The sequence below is a fragment of the Ambystoma mexicanum genome, chromosome 8, assembly GCF_040938575.1.
Source record: "Ambystoma mexicanum isolate Mex_15411 chromosome 8, UKY_AmexF1_1, whole genome shotgun sequence".
In the NCBI taxonomy this organism is placed as follows: Eukaryota; Metazoa; Chordata; class Amphibia; order Caudata; family Ambystomatidae; genus Ambystoma; species Ambystoma mexicanum.
The window spans coordinates 815,512,286-815,525,517 of NC_090929.1; the positions used below are offsets into that span (position 1 = coordinate 815,512,286).

Below are 13,232 nucleotides of genomic sequence, written 5' to 3' on the forward strand. Positions count from 1 at the left end.
CGATCCTGGAACTCGAGTTGTGTACGGCGGAGTGGAAAGTGTATTCACGCAGCTCCCCTTTAGACGTTCTCCAGGCATCCTTCAGATTGAATGCCTTGCAGATTTCTTTTATTTGAAGGCTGGCTTTGGATGGAGGTTGTGGGGTTGCTCTTGATCTGTCTCTCACCGGGTCCAGCACTGTATTCATGTCTCCGCCCCAGATTATGGTCGCAGGTTCTTGGGATGATAGACGGGATAGTACCCAGCTGAAGTTGTCGGGGCCGTCTATGTTTGGTGCGTACGAGTTAAAGGTGATTTTCTGGCCTGCTATAATGCCGCTCACAAGGGGAGTTCTCCCTTCGTTGTCTTTTGTGGTGTGGACAAGCCGGAAGCTGATCTTCTTGTGTATTAAGATCGCGACTGTTCTGGAGTAAGATGAGTACGAGGAGAAGTATCTATGGCAACCCCAGCTCTTGGCCCACTGATGATCCTTCCCTGGGAGTAAGTGAGTTTCTTGAAGCATGGCAACGTCGACTTCGTGTCTTCTAAGGTACTGGAGGATTTTCCTAGTTTTAGATGGGATGTTGCCTCCTCTTATGTTCCAGGTTATGATTCTGAATGGAACGGGTCAGGGTCTACATTGATTCGTTTTTTGTTCCCTATGGTCTTGCCAGGAGGTTCAGTGGATGGACGGTGAGATAGAGGTGGTGGCGAGCGGAGGGGATGCAGGGTCGGAGGACGGCGTGGAACTGGTGGCGCACAACTTGGCCGCTCCTCACGGCTAAACGAAGGTGAGGATGCGCACCTCAACTGGAGGTGGTGTGGCAACTGTGACTTCCCTCCCGCGCGCGGGTAACCCCCAACTGACCCGCGAGGTTCCCTCTTCATAACTAAACTATAAGGGTTGCTGTGCTTGGGGCACTTGTGCCTCCCGAGAGGGGAGGGTGGCTCTCCAACGCACTGGGAGTGAGTCTCTGCGGTATTAGGTTTATGCATTGGTGCCGGGGGTATGAATCCTGTTCCCTTGGGTGCCTGGGTCGAACATTATGGCGGTTCTCTGCGTCTTTGGTGTTCACGCTGCGGTCTGGGGTTATTAGCGGCGGATCTGCAGCCGGCGTGATCAAGGTAGTCGCTGGCTTCCTCAGGTGTGTGGAAGAAGAGGGCTTTCCCTTCATGTTGAATGCGAAGCTTTGCTGGGTAGAGCATTGAGTAAAGTATCTGGTTGTCTTGCAGCCTTCTCTTAACTGTCGTGAAGGAGCGCCTCAGTGTTTGAACGGTAGGGGAGAAATCTGGGAAGAACTGGATTGGGTCTCCGTCATATTGCAGTTTCCCTTTTTCTCTGGCTGCCTTGAGTATCGCATCTCTATCTTTATAGTTTAATAGTTTTGCAATAATCGGCCGTGGATTTGCGCCTGGGATTGGTCTGATGTTCGGAATTCTGTGGGCTCGTTCAACTACAAACAATTTGGAGAGAAGCTCTTTCCCAAAGAGGTCTATGCAGATCTGTTCGACATGGTCCTCCATTTTCGTTTGGAGTTGTTGTTCTCTGATTCCGATGATTCTGATGTTATTCCTTCGTGAGCGTCCCTCTAAATCTTCATTCTTGGCGCAGACTGCTTTCATCTGGGACTCGAGGGCGGTGACTCTTGTGGTAAGGCCTGTTGCGCCATCATCCAGGTCGGATACTCGTTGCTCCACTGTATCTAACCTATCGGCGTGCTTGTCGAGGCGATGTTGGAGCAGGTCTACTTTAGACGATAGGTTGTCGAGTTTACTGCCCAAGTCGCCAATTCCAGCTTTGAGGTCCATCAGAATTTCCCTGATATCGAAACTTGGTAATTGCTCTTCTGGCAGGGACATAGTGGGTGTTGGTGACGCTGCTCCGCTCGCTTCGGAATGCGGTTTGCTGGTGGAGCCAGACTCAAAGTTCAGTTTCTTTTGGGATTTGTTTAATTTCCCCATTTTAAACTATCTTCTGCTTCCAAGCACTCGAAAATGGAACAGGCGGATAACTGGTGGTCAAACACTGGTGATCGAGTGACGCCTATTGCTTTCGTTATGGTGGCTGCGTTAGGGTAGTAGCTGGGTCGGCGTCGGGTTGTTTGGGGGAGGTTTGGAGTGAATTCCTGGTGAGGCGGCTTTTTTTTTTTTTTTTTTTTCCCTTGATTTGCAGAGCAAGCTCTAGCAGTCTACTCCCTTTACTGCAGAGACACTTGAGTATGGGGTTAGCTCGGGGGTTAGGACCACTTGTGTTACGCGGGTTAGTACTGTTCTTGTGAGGAGCGTCTGCCTCTGCTAGAGGGTTTGTAACGCCGTGTTGCGGAGGCGTCCTCTGAGGTTCTCAGACGGGGTCGCTGTGCTCCTCAGGCTGCAGGTATTCTGGTTGTGAGCTGCCGGGCTTTTTCCGGGCCTCGGTGTGAGGAGTTGTGTCGCCGATCGGCGGGGCCCGTATGGCCATGTGTCGTAGCCAAACCCCTAGAGGTGATACTGTTAGTCCGGGTCTCCTATGCCTGCCGTTCTGCTGTATGCTATGGGGTGCTGAGGGTCTCTGATCTGGGCACTGTTTCTCGGCAGCCGTGGGGTTTGACAGTGTTGGCCTCGGCCAAATGGGCTGATCGCTGTGGCTTTCGCTGTGGCTGCGGGGAATGATGGTGATATCCCCCTGTCGCTGCGTGTTCCGCTCCGCTCCGCCTTAGGGGGGGGCCTCGGTGTTCTCGCAGTTCGTGGAAGCCCGGAGTAGGTCGGGTGCGGCCCTCGTACGGAGGGGAGGCAGCCGGTTGGGCGTTGGGGACGGTTGCTGGCGAGGCGTATCCTGCTGTGCCTCCCTCGTTCACCGAGGATTTTGACGGAAGCACAGGGTTTCTGTAGACAGACGGATCGGGGAGGCAGCTTGCGCACGCTGGGGGGAGCTCCTACCTGGGTGCTCGGCGAGAGCACCGCTGCTCGTCGCACTTCTTCTTGAGCTTCGGCCGGGCTGTTGCAGGGACGGAGACTGTGTGTCTCTTGGCGCCTCCGGCGCGCACGTCTACCCGCTGCTTGACGCGGCCCAGCTCTACACTCCCACGGGTCTCCGCTGGCTCTGGGTGTCGGGTGTTACACCGACGCTCGAGCTTTGATGGGGAGCTCTTGCACCTCTCTCTCGATCCCCTCCTCCGTTCGAGGCTCACTGCCGGCGTGAACGGCAGGCCTTGCTGGCCAGGCCGGGACTCGGCCGCTGCTCTGCCGCCAAAGACGATTTTGGGCTTAAAATGTTCGTCGGCGCCTCCTGAATGCACCTGGCTGTAGTTGTGGGAGAAACGGACACCGCAGAGGGAAGGATGTCGCAGGATTAATGGAGAGCCACACAGAGCTCTCTAGGAGGCAGCCATCTTGGATGGCTCTCTAGCGCCCTCTCTGCATGGCTCCAAATTTAAAAAAAAGAAAGTAATGAACTTGACAGGTCTAGGAAAAATCATTTTGAGACGCTATTGCGGTTTCAGCCCGATTCCATTAATCAAATTCTATAAAGCCAAGGTCATTCCGATTCTTACCTATGGTGCGGAAACCTCTTAACTTTAAAGCCAAAAATTGGGCAGCTTTAGAAGGACATTTTTGGAAAAACATACCTTGCCTGCCCAAAGGCACACCAATACAAGCAATTCGCAGAGAATTGGGTCTAACCTCCATGCTAGCTATTGTAGAGTGGAAGATACTCTCATTCTACAGAAAATGCATAGAGGAAAATCCCAAAGGCGGTTTTAAATGTCTCAGAAAAGCGCTTGTGGAAGAACAAGATCCAATACTGACCTTATGGCAAACAGAATGTCGAAGTCTACTCGATATTACAGGAGAGCAAGCAAATACTTTGATCAACAACCTGGACAAAGTTAAAAAAAAAGCTATACTCCTGCGATTGGTTCAGGACTGAAAACGAATGGTCAACATGTAAAATCTATGGGAAACCATGGGAGGACAACAAAAAGCCAAATTCCCTATCAAGCTATCTAAAATTGTTTTCTCATTGGTACTTCAGAGACCAATTTCTTAGATTTCTGCTCAACAATCAAAACAAGAGAAACTACTTGACCACGAAATCACGCAGCTCCTCTGAATTGCAGACTATGTCAAAATCCTGAGTCGATAGAAAACCTGCTTCATTTGATGATGGTCTGCCCAGCTCTATCGCCACAAAGGACTACTCTCATGACTCCCATCATCACAAAATATGGACAGTAATCAAAAGACCTATGGTGGAAAATGCTACAATCAGGAGAAAAAACGTCAGTAACCCTAGCTGTGGTCAAATTCTCCATTGCCATACAGAAGCAGCTATCAACACTTGATTAACTTGATTTTAAGAGTCAAACTAAGCGTAGGGCAATTGATCTTAATCTGTTCAACATGGTAAAAGGTTGTCAACTGTATAACCATATATCAGTATAAAAAAAATAATTATATGTGCACATTCACTTGGCTAGTACTATGGCCAAAATGTTTACCTTGTTTTAACACCATCTCCGAACAACTACCTTTGTTTGGCCATTGTCGTCATCTTCAGGAGGAAACGGTCCTATATGGTTGTGCCTCTTCAGTGTACAGAACCAGGAACTGGCAGGTGTGTGCATGAACACCCTAATGAACATCTTCTAAGGGTTTGAAATTGAGGGGAGCTGTGAGCTATTTCGCTCCTGCTTCTAGCAGAGTAGAGCTGGCTAGCTTGAAACCAACGGCTACCATGAGCAATTTTTGGCTCCTCAGGCCAACTCGTGCCTTCCAAACATGCAAGTGTGACATTAATTTGGAGTATGTTAATAAACAAGAATTAGAACACAACGGTTCATATAAAATGGACAGAAAGTAAAAAGAGCATCTCTGGTAGCTCCTGCCTACTGGGTGATGCCCAACACCCAAGAGATGGTTTTAGCTCCTGCTCATCAAGTCTCAATTGCGAACCCCATCTTCACCATGACTTGACTTCACACACAAGTAGTTTACCCATTAGATACATTCTGGGGAGAAGCATTGAGGCTCCCGTGACATTTGGGCACAATTTCCTATTCTTCTTAGGGATTGGACTGCTGAAACCCTGGACTTGGTTCCAGCTCATTTTAAAGAGAGAGAGAGAAAGAGAGAGAAAGAGAGAGAAAGAGAGAGAAAGAGAGAGAAAGAGAGAGAAAGAGAGAGAAAGAGAGAGAAAGAGAGAGAAAGAGAGAGAAAGAGAGAGAAAGAGAGAGAAAGAGAGAGAAAGAGAGAGAAAGAGAGAGAAAGAGAGAGAAAGAGAGAAAGAGAGAAAGAGACAGAGAATTTTGTGGACATTCACTCACACTGTCCGGAAAATAACCTTGACTGCTCTCCAGGTTTGGCTCGCTTACCCAACATAGTTCACCTAGGGTGTCCTAAAATCTGTCCACCAGGTCAGATTTTAGAAATCCATCTTAACCAGTACCAGTAGAGCAGTTCTCAGGAAGAAGCGCTTCTGTTGAGCTGAAAAGGGTGAAGTGCATCTTTGATTGCATTATTATGTGCGCAGGAGTGTAGATAGCAAAAGCGTTAAATATGTTTTTAATTGTCTGAAAGAGCCCCCTTCCCTACCCCATTAGTAATCATTTCTTTTCCATACCCAAAAACCCCAATCTTGAAAAAAACGGAGTATAAAACTCCCACTTCAAAACCTTATGTGGAGCCCCAGTTACTTTGGTGCAAATTCCAGATAGAGGTGCATCTTAAGTAAGCATTTTGCAGTAGAGGCATGACAGGAGTTTATAGGTTTAGGACTGTGCCAGTTCTGAAGCCATAAAACATATTTCTTGAGAGCAAAGACCTTAATGGGTCACTGGTAAAATTGGTACCACTGCAACTACAAATAGGGTTATATAAAGACAGTCGGCAGGTTATATGTTATAGGCAAATCACAGAGCTATATCAACATGTGACTTTAAAATTCAGTGCTCTCAAGTTACCCAAAAATCAGGACTGAATGGCCTAATCAGACATGGCACTTTTAAGATTAATGCATTTATTTTTTGCATTTATAGCAGCGAACCAAACCCTCAGGCATCAGGGCGCTAGTGCGACATGACATTCTTAAAAGTGCAATACCATGTATACAGTGGTTCATAGAAAGCATCTGGCAGAGCAGCTCCTCATGGTATGGGTGCTACCTCAGATATGCAGGAACTGGTGGTAGGTTACAGAAGCACGACAGCCAAAATAGGTATGGGTGCACGCACTGGAAAAGCCACGCCTCATGGTACGGGGCTACATCAGGGGTGCAGGTAGGCATAAAGACAAAATTCGTACAGTGTACAGCAAAAGGCTGCAGAGTCAAGATCAGGTTCATAGCAGGCAAGATGCAGGTTTTAGCATTAAGCTAAAAGTCAAATATGGTGCATAAAAGTCATGCTGCTGGTAGGGTTGTGGACACGCTAGTGGGGAAACGCAGGAGAAGAGGCGAGGGTAAGGGGGTGGGGGGTGGTTCCACATATAAGATGACCAGTGTGGTATCATAAATGGGCTAGGATAGTAACAGCGGGTGGTGGAGGGGCAGCCTGAGCAGGTAGATGCGATTGCTGCGTAGTAAGTGGGCCAACTTAGAGGGAGAAGGCAGGGTGAGGACGTGCCGATTACCAGATCGCGCGCTAATGCTTTAAAATCACTGAATAGGTTTTACAATCTAGCAAGCCCTACTAAACCGCAAACTATGTACGAATGGAATTTTGCTTCAACTTTGTTTGCATTACTGCTTGAAGTAGTAAATGTATTCCAATGCCAAGACAGCATTTTCATTCGCTTTGGACATTCACTGAGCTCTCAACTAAACACATGTTAGGGAGAATTCTCAAGAATGTGCCAATTTCCCTTACCTTTCGAGACCCCTAGCAACTTTGCCAGATTTCTAGAAATTTACCTGGGAAGGGTGTGAGCCTTTTTCCCCACTCGTCCATGTATTTTGATATGCGTTTTACTTTTGTGTTCTTTGGATATGGAGTTTTAAAACAACTCCATAGGCATCATCTTTTCTGTGTGTCACAGCACCCTCAGTGCAGTGGCACAGGGGTGTCTTTCAGACTCCCCAAGGTTTAAATACCTTCTCTGGGACCGACTACTGTCTCCCAGAGCCTGTAAAGTTAAATTGACTTTACTAGTCTTTTTAAATTTACAGACCCAGCACACACTATCTGCCTATAGAGTGTTGGAGGGGTTGCCTAGCTTACCCCCCCCCCCCCCGAGTCTAAACACTCGGGTAACAGTCAAATGTTACCCTTTCCCACTTGAAATGGCTGGTGGCAGTGGTTTTAAACAAACTACCATGATTTTTCCCAACCACGAACACTGGTTGCTAAAAATCGGGTCAGTCATGTTTTCCAATATGGCACCCAACAACTATCTGTAAAATGTCTCTGGTTGACTCTTTCACCATTTCTTTTTGAAAAGGTCCTTCTTATGTTGGTCTCTGCACGCCAAACCAGGTTTGGTCCCTTTGTTGGCCTTTGGCAGGCTTCAGTGCTGAAGCCCTTTTTTGGCGCCTAAGTGTCTGGGGTGGACAGGATGTGAGGGAGATGCCCGAAACTCCCTATGCTTAGTCTCCTAGGAGACCTGAATGCACTCTGGCATGATTGGCCGGCTGGCTGTCCGGCAAGGACAGCCACCCTGCTGGGTGAGTGACAGCTAGGCTGGAATGAATGGGAGAAAACTGTAAAAGCAGGTCTATGGGACTTGGAAAGCAGAGTCGACCACTGGAACGAAAGAACCAAAGACAAGCTGAAGGAAGACGACTGCTGCAACTCCTGGTCTACCGGTGAAGCCCTGCTGCAGGTCCGAAATGCCTGAAACTCCATCGACAGAGAAGCCCTTCAAGGTTAACTTCTTCCCTTGAGTTTGGTGTGAACAACCAACTCGTAAGCCGCCTGGACACCGTCCCCATACTGGTCGAATTTTCTTCAGAGTGCTGTTGAAAACCGGATAGCCAGTGGGAAGAATACCAGTTTATGGTCTTTAAAAGGCACTCGCACCTTAAACCGATGTTTTGCCAAGCTTGTGGCCTCTTCCCTGGGCAGTGCAGGAACATCCCAACGTCCTCCTTGTCCCCAAGACTGAAGCACAGGAACTGCCAGGAACAACTGCCTCAGCTACAGCTTTTCTTCACTTACAAGGTACTTTGCAAGTGCGGTGCAGAACTCAGTTCGGCTGTGGTGAAAGTTTGTGAAACTTTCCCGACTTGGAAGACTTGTCCTTCCCTAAACCAAGATCTAACTTTTCATCTGACCAAATTCTTCTAAGATCCGTAGCAAAGACATAACCGTTTACTACCAGAAATGTGCTAACCTATACAAGACTCTGAACCATTGACTTTGGCCCAGGCCTATTGAAGTTAATTGCTGGTTGTAGTGAACTGAAACACTTTGCCCTGCCTATGAAAGTATGTGTGCCGTTGATTCTTATAAACTTGTCTTTTTACCCCTTTTTAAAGTAACAGAAGTGCCATTTTGCTCCCACTTCAGGGACGCTGAACTTGTTCAGAAACTGATTGGCTGTGTATTGCAGTGTATTAGAGTGTGGAATTCAGCTGCTTTTACTAGTGGAATGTTTTCCAAATGACTGTAAATAAATGTATATTCTTTTACCAAGAAACCTTGATTAAAGTGTTTGTTTGAATCACTGTAATTGCTAGTCCTTTGTGTAACCTGTTGTACTGCTCACTTTACTCTTGAGAAGTCTGGCTGCTCAGCCACTGCTACCACATTACTGTGTAGTACAGGCTTGTACCAAAGGTGAGATTGTACTGACACTTGCAGTGTTAATTGTGTGTAGTGTTCCCAAAGGGTACTGCATACGATTCTGCCTAACAACATGCTCATGTTAAGTGGCGCCCATCGAATATATTTTTTTCTTGGCATAATAATAATAATAAAATAAAATAATAATAATAATAATTTGGCATTTATATAGCGCTACGAACCCTGAGGTATCTGAGCGCTGCTTATTATTACCCACGGTGTGTGGTGCTCATTTATCGACCTCGGAAGGATGAAAGGCTGAGTTTGGCCCTGCCGGGATTCGAACCTGCGTTAGCAGCCTCTGCACGGATGTCAAAGCGAGCGCTCTACTCGCTGTGCCACTTGACCGGCATTCTAGACGTTTTAGTCCATGTGTCAGGAGACCCCTGCATCACCCCGCCCCCTCCCACCGGGATAAGGGCAGGCCGAGAATCAAGGTCATCATGCTAATAAAGATGCCCTTCTTGTGCAGACAGTGGCATTACTGAGGTCAGCTTCTCTTCAGACAGTCACAGAGGTTTGAACTTCTGTGACCTTTGTATCTTTGATGACTTTGCAGCCAAAAAGTGTCTTTCATCGCCCAGATCATCAAGAACAAAAACCTGAGTGTTAGGCAGTTTTATCAAGCTATTGGTTGGTGGAGCCACAGTTAAATAAAGCGAATTTCTGAAAATAAATAAAAGTAGGCATTAGGGAACCAGTTATACAACTGTTGACAACTTGGTTCATTCAATTGTTTCAAATATTAATATGCTTCAATATGTCAAATTAATTGCTAGTGAACACATTCTAGAAGATTTTTGCTCAAAATCATAAGGTACTTCACTGTAATATCACCCCCAACTTTGATTAAAAGTTAACTCCGAAGTACGACACATTAGACAGTTCTATAAAGTAAATCCAATAACATGAAGTGCTCAACCTGTAGAATCTGATAAGATGAGGAGCCTGGATTTGTTATCATTAGAGAATCATTACAGAATCATTACTCTCTCTTATAGAACCATTATCCAAACATTACTCTTTGCTATGGAATCATTCCATTATTGCATCCTGTTTAGTTCTGATTAGTACATGAAGAAGTAGCATCATTACACTATCCCCATATGTTAGACTGCCACTTTGTATGCATTAGCCATTTGCATTTTGCATTTGGAAGAGAGGAATAGGCCCCGTTATATGAAGGGTTTGCTTATTTATGTTATTGCCATATGATGTTGAAAGAGATGCTTTTAGAATGATGTATTATGCATTTATGTAGCGCTTAGGCTGAGAGAGAAATGTGCTAGGCACTAGAGAGAACGAATGAGGCCTGAAATGACACACTGTCATATTTGAAAATGCCATGTAGAGCCATTTAGAATGACACATTGTTATGTTTTGTATTTACATGTACACATGTATGCATTGTAGAGACACCATGTATTGAGTGTGCACTTAGAATTTGCATTATGCTTTGAGGATAGTGCTTGGTATTGTTTGAATGTGTTTGGCACCACATTTGAGAATAGAGAAAGCATGAAGCCATTCCACTGAATGGAGACACACAGAAGTTCTTTGCGCTGCGGCACTGCAGAGATTGTTATGAATTAGTGTGAAAGAAGGAATGTAAACAGTTTCTTGGCAGACACAGAGGTCGCCTTCGCCTTAGTAGAAGGAGGCTAATCAGCATGGCTTGTGTGCCGCGGAGAGGGCAAAGGTGGGAGGGAGCGCGACATTGGGAGAAGTGCCTTTTGCATGAGAGGAGAGAGGGCCTGTTCTCTGGAGGAGAGAGGATTTTGTGATGCCAACAGTGCCAACAGTGGAGTGAATGGAGAAATGGAGGAATAGATGGTGTTTTGCACCGCTCACAGAAGGCCATGAGCTAATAGATATGCTTTGAAATGTCAGATTGAGACAGAACACGCACTGACCAGAACACGCAAACACAGACATTCGGGCACTGCCTGAATAAAGAATGCTGAGACAGAAGGAGACATTCTTAGCTTAGAGAACAAAGTAACCATGGAGAATGGGTGCGTCATGGATTAGTATAAGCAGAGGTGAAGAGAAGGGAGTTTGGTAGTTGCTGTTGGAGATCGGGTTAGATACTGATGAAGTTCGTTCGAGCTAGTTGCTGTTGGAGTTTTGGATGGAGCTGCTCTTTGAGAGATAGATCGAGAGACGTTTGGATGCAGTTCTGAGAATGAGGGAGAGATGTCTTGGTGCAGCAGAATCTGATGGCTTTGGGAGAGAGAGATCGGAGAGCTTGGCAGAGGCAGTTCAAGTGACCAGATTTTGAGGGGCCTGCCACTGACTGGCTGATTGCAGAGTAGCGGGAAGAGGAGAGACCTGGCCCTGACAAAGACAGAGCTGGAGACAGAGCAAATGGGAAGTATGCTTTATGGCCTAGACAAACTGATTGATTAGAACCAGTGGGGTAGCTTTGCTGAGGATGTTGAAGGGGACGTGGCATCTGAGGAAGGGGTGCCCGAGCCAGATGGGTGGGGACAGAAGGGTGTGCCATGGAGGTTGGGGGGATGGGCACCCCTGTGTCCCCCTAGAATTACGCCCATGATTAGAACAGACACTCACACAAAGAGCTTTGGGAAAGGGGAAATCAGACAGGGATTGTCTTAGAGAGTGAGTTTGAAGTATGGTGTGGATTGGAGAGGATTGATCCTGCATGAAGCAGAGGATTGCTGGATGTTTGACGCTTGCATTAGAATCACAGGCTTGCATTAGAAGCCTGTAAGGCTTGTAGTTATCCACTGCATGGTAGATTTGCACCAAAGCATAAAAGGTGCAAATTCGATATTGGCTAGAGTTTTAGTATTGTCTGCATCATGCTTTGCTCTGCATAAATACATGTATTCTATTGTTATAATTGAATCAATATTCATGTGTTTTATTTGTGTCTTATGTTATTGTGTCCATTTGGAGTATGTCTATAAGAGTATGTTAGAGGTTATCTAGGAGTAACACAGTACACATAGGCCCTGAGATACGAAAGCAGGGGGGGTTTAGTGATCCAAACCCCCCTAGGAATGTGGCTAGGGTTGTATAAGACCGGAGCATGGTTGCCCAGGGGGGCAAGACGATAGGATTGGTTTTCGGACTAACAAACCAAAAAGTCATTTTATTTAGGCAAATCCTTATCTACACTTGGTAAATGAAAATAACTTTTTTTCTGATTCTAATTAGAAGTGTCCACAATGTATGGCTGAAATCTTTCCTCGCCGACCTAACTGAAAGAACCAACATTCCACCATGTACATCAAAAGCAAAAAATATCACTGAGGCGTATCGGAAGGATCAATTCTCTCCCTACTCCTCTTACAACATTTAAACGACTCCCCTCCCCCCAACAAAGATCAATCAAGCCCATTGACTGACAGCCTACAACTATACAGACGCCAACCAACTCATCTTCAATATAACTAAACGACAAAGATCCTGACAACACCCTCAATAAATACCTCAGAGACAAACACCTGGAAGGCAACCTCAAACTAAACCCAATCAAAACAGATATAATTATCTCCTCACAAGAAGACAGTCCGACACAGACAACCCTCACATGGCCCTCAAGAATGGGAACCCAACCGGAGATGTCAACAGTGAAAATATTAACCTAAGAAACCCCATGGCCAACTGGATCACATTGGAACCACAAGTCAACTCAACTGCAAATACAAAGGTCTACCTCATGCATTTAATAAGAGGGATCCTCCCCTATATTCATTTCACACACAGAACCCTTGCAGTCATCTCCTTTGTATTATCTCAGACTACTCAAAAAGTCTCTACCTTGAAATGCTTGCACACCTTACCAAAAAACTACAACACATCAAAAATACTGCACCAAGACTATTCCAGAGACTAAATTGAAGAGACCACATCACACCGGCCCGAAGAAGATGTATACTGGCTACCAGTAAAGAAATGCATTAACTTCAAAGCCCTATGCATTGCCACAAATAAGGAGCCAAAATCATTATCTCCTGATAACAACTGAGAAGAGACTAAAGATCTAGCACCGACCCCCAAATAAAAACAAGATACGAGAAAAGAAAATTCGGAGGAACCACCTTCTCCTATTTCAGAGCCAAACTATGGAACACGTTCTCAGATCCCAAAAGAAAAAGAAAGACTGAAGGCCACCTAACTTTCAGGAAACTGCTGAGAACCTGGCTAGTCAACTCACCCACATAAACCATCAATACAACAACCACGCTCACTAGCAGAGCAACCAACCCATACAATGACAGCTGCTACAAACCATAAGCTGGAAACAAGGGATAAATACAACAGCTACAATTACCCAGAGATCACCAAAACCCCACACCTCCCACATGCAATAAACACCCATAGGGCTAGTGAATGAACCCACCAAAACCTGCAAACTGTGCAATACTCTCCAACCAAACAACAAACCCAATCAACTCAGACAACAAACAAGTCTAACACTAGACGGCACCCTTCCGGACACAAGCCGAGAGCACAAAACAACCCCAG

The 13,232-nt window shown here is 46.1% G+C and overlaps 1 protein-coding gene across 1 annotated transcript in view; it reads right to left on the reverse strand.

Moving 5' to 3' along the window:
* CHCHD1 (coiled-coil-helix-coiled-coil-helix domain containing 1) overlaps nt 1-13,232 on the reverse strand; it is a 54,741-nt gene that overhangs the window by 39,879 nt on the left and 1,630 nt on the right. The gene's annotated exons all lie outside the window — the stretch shown is intronic.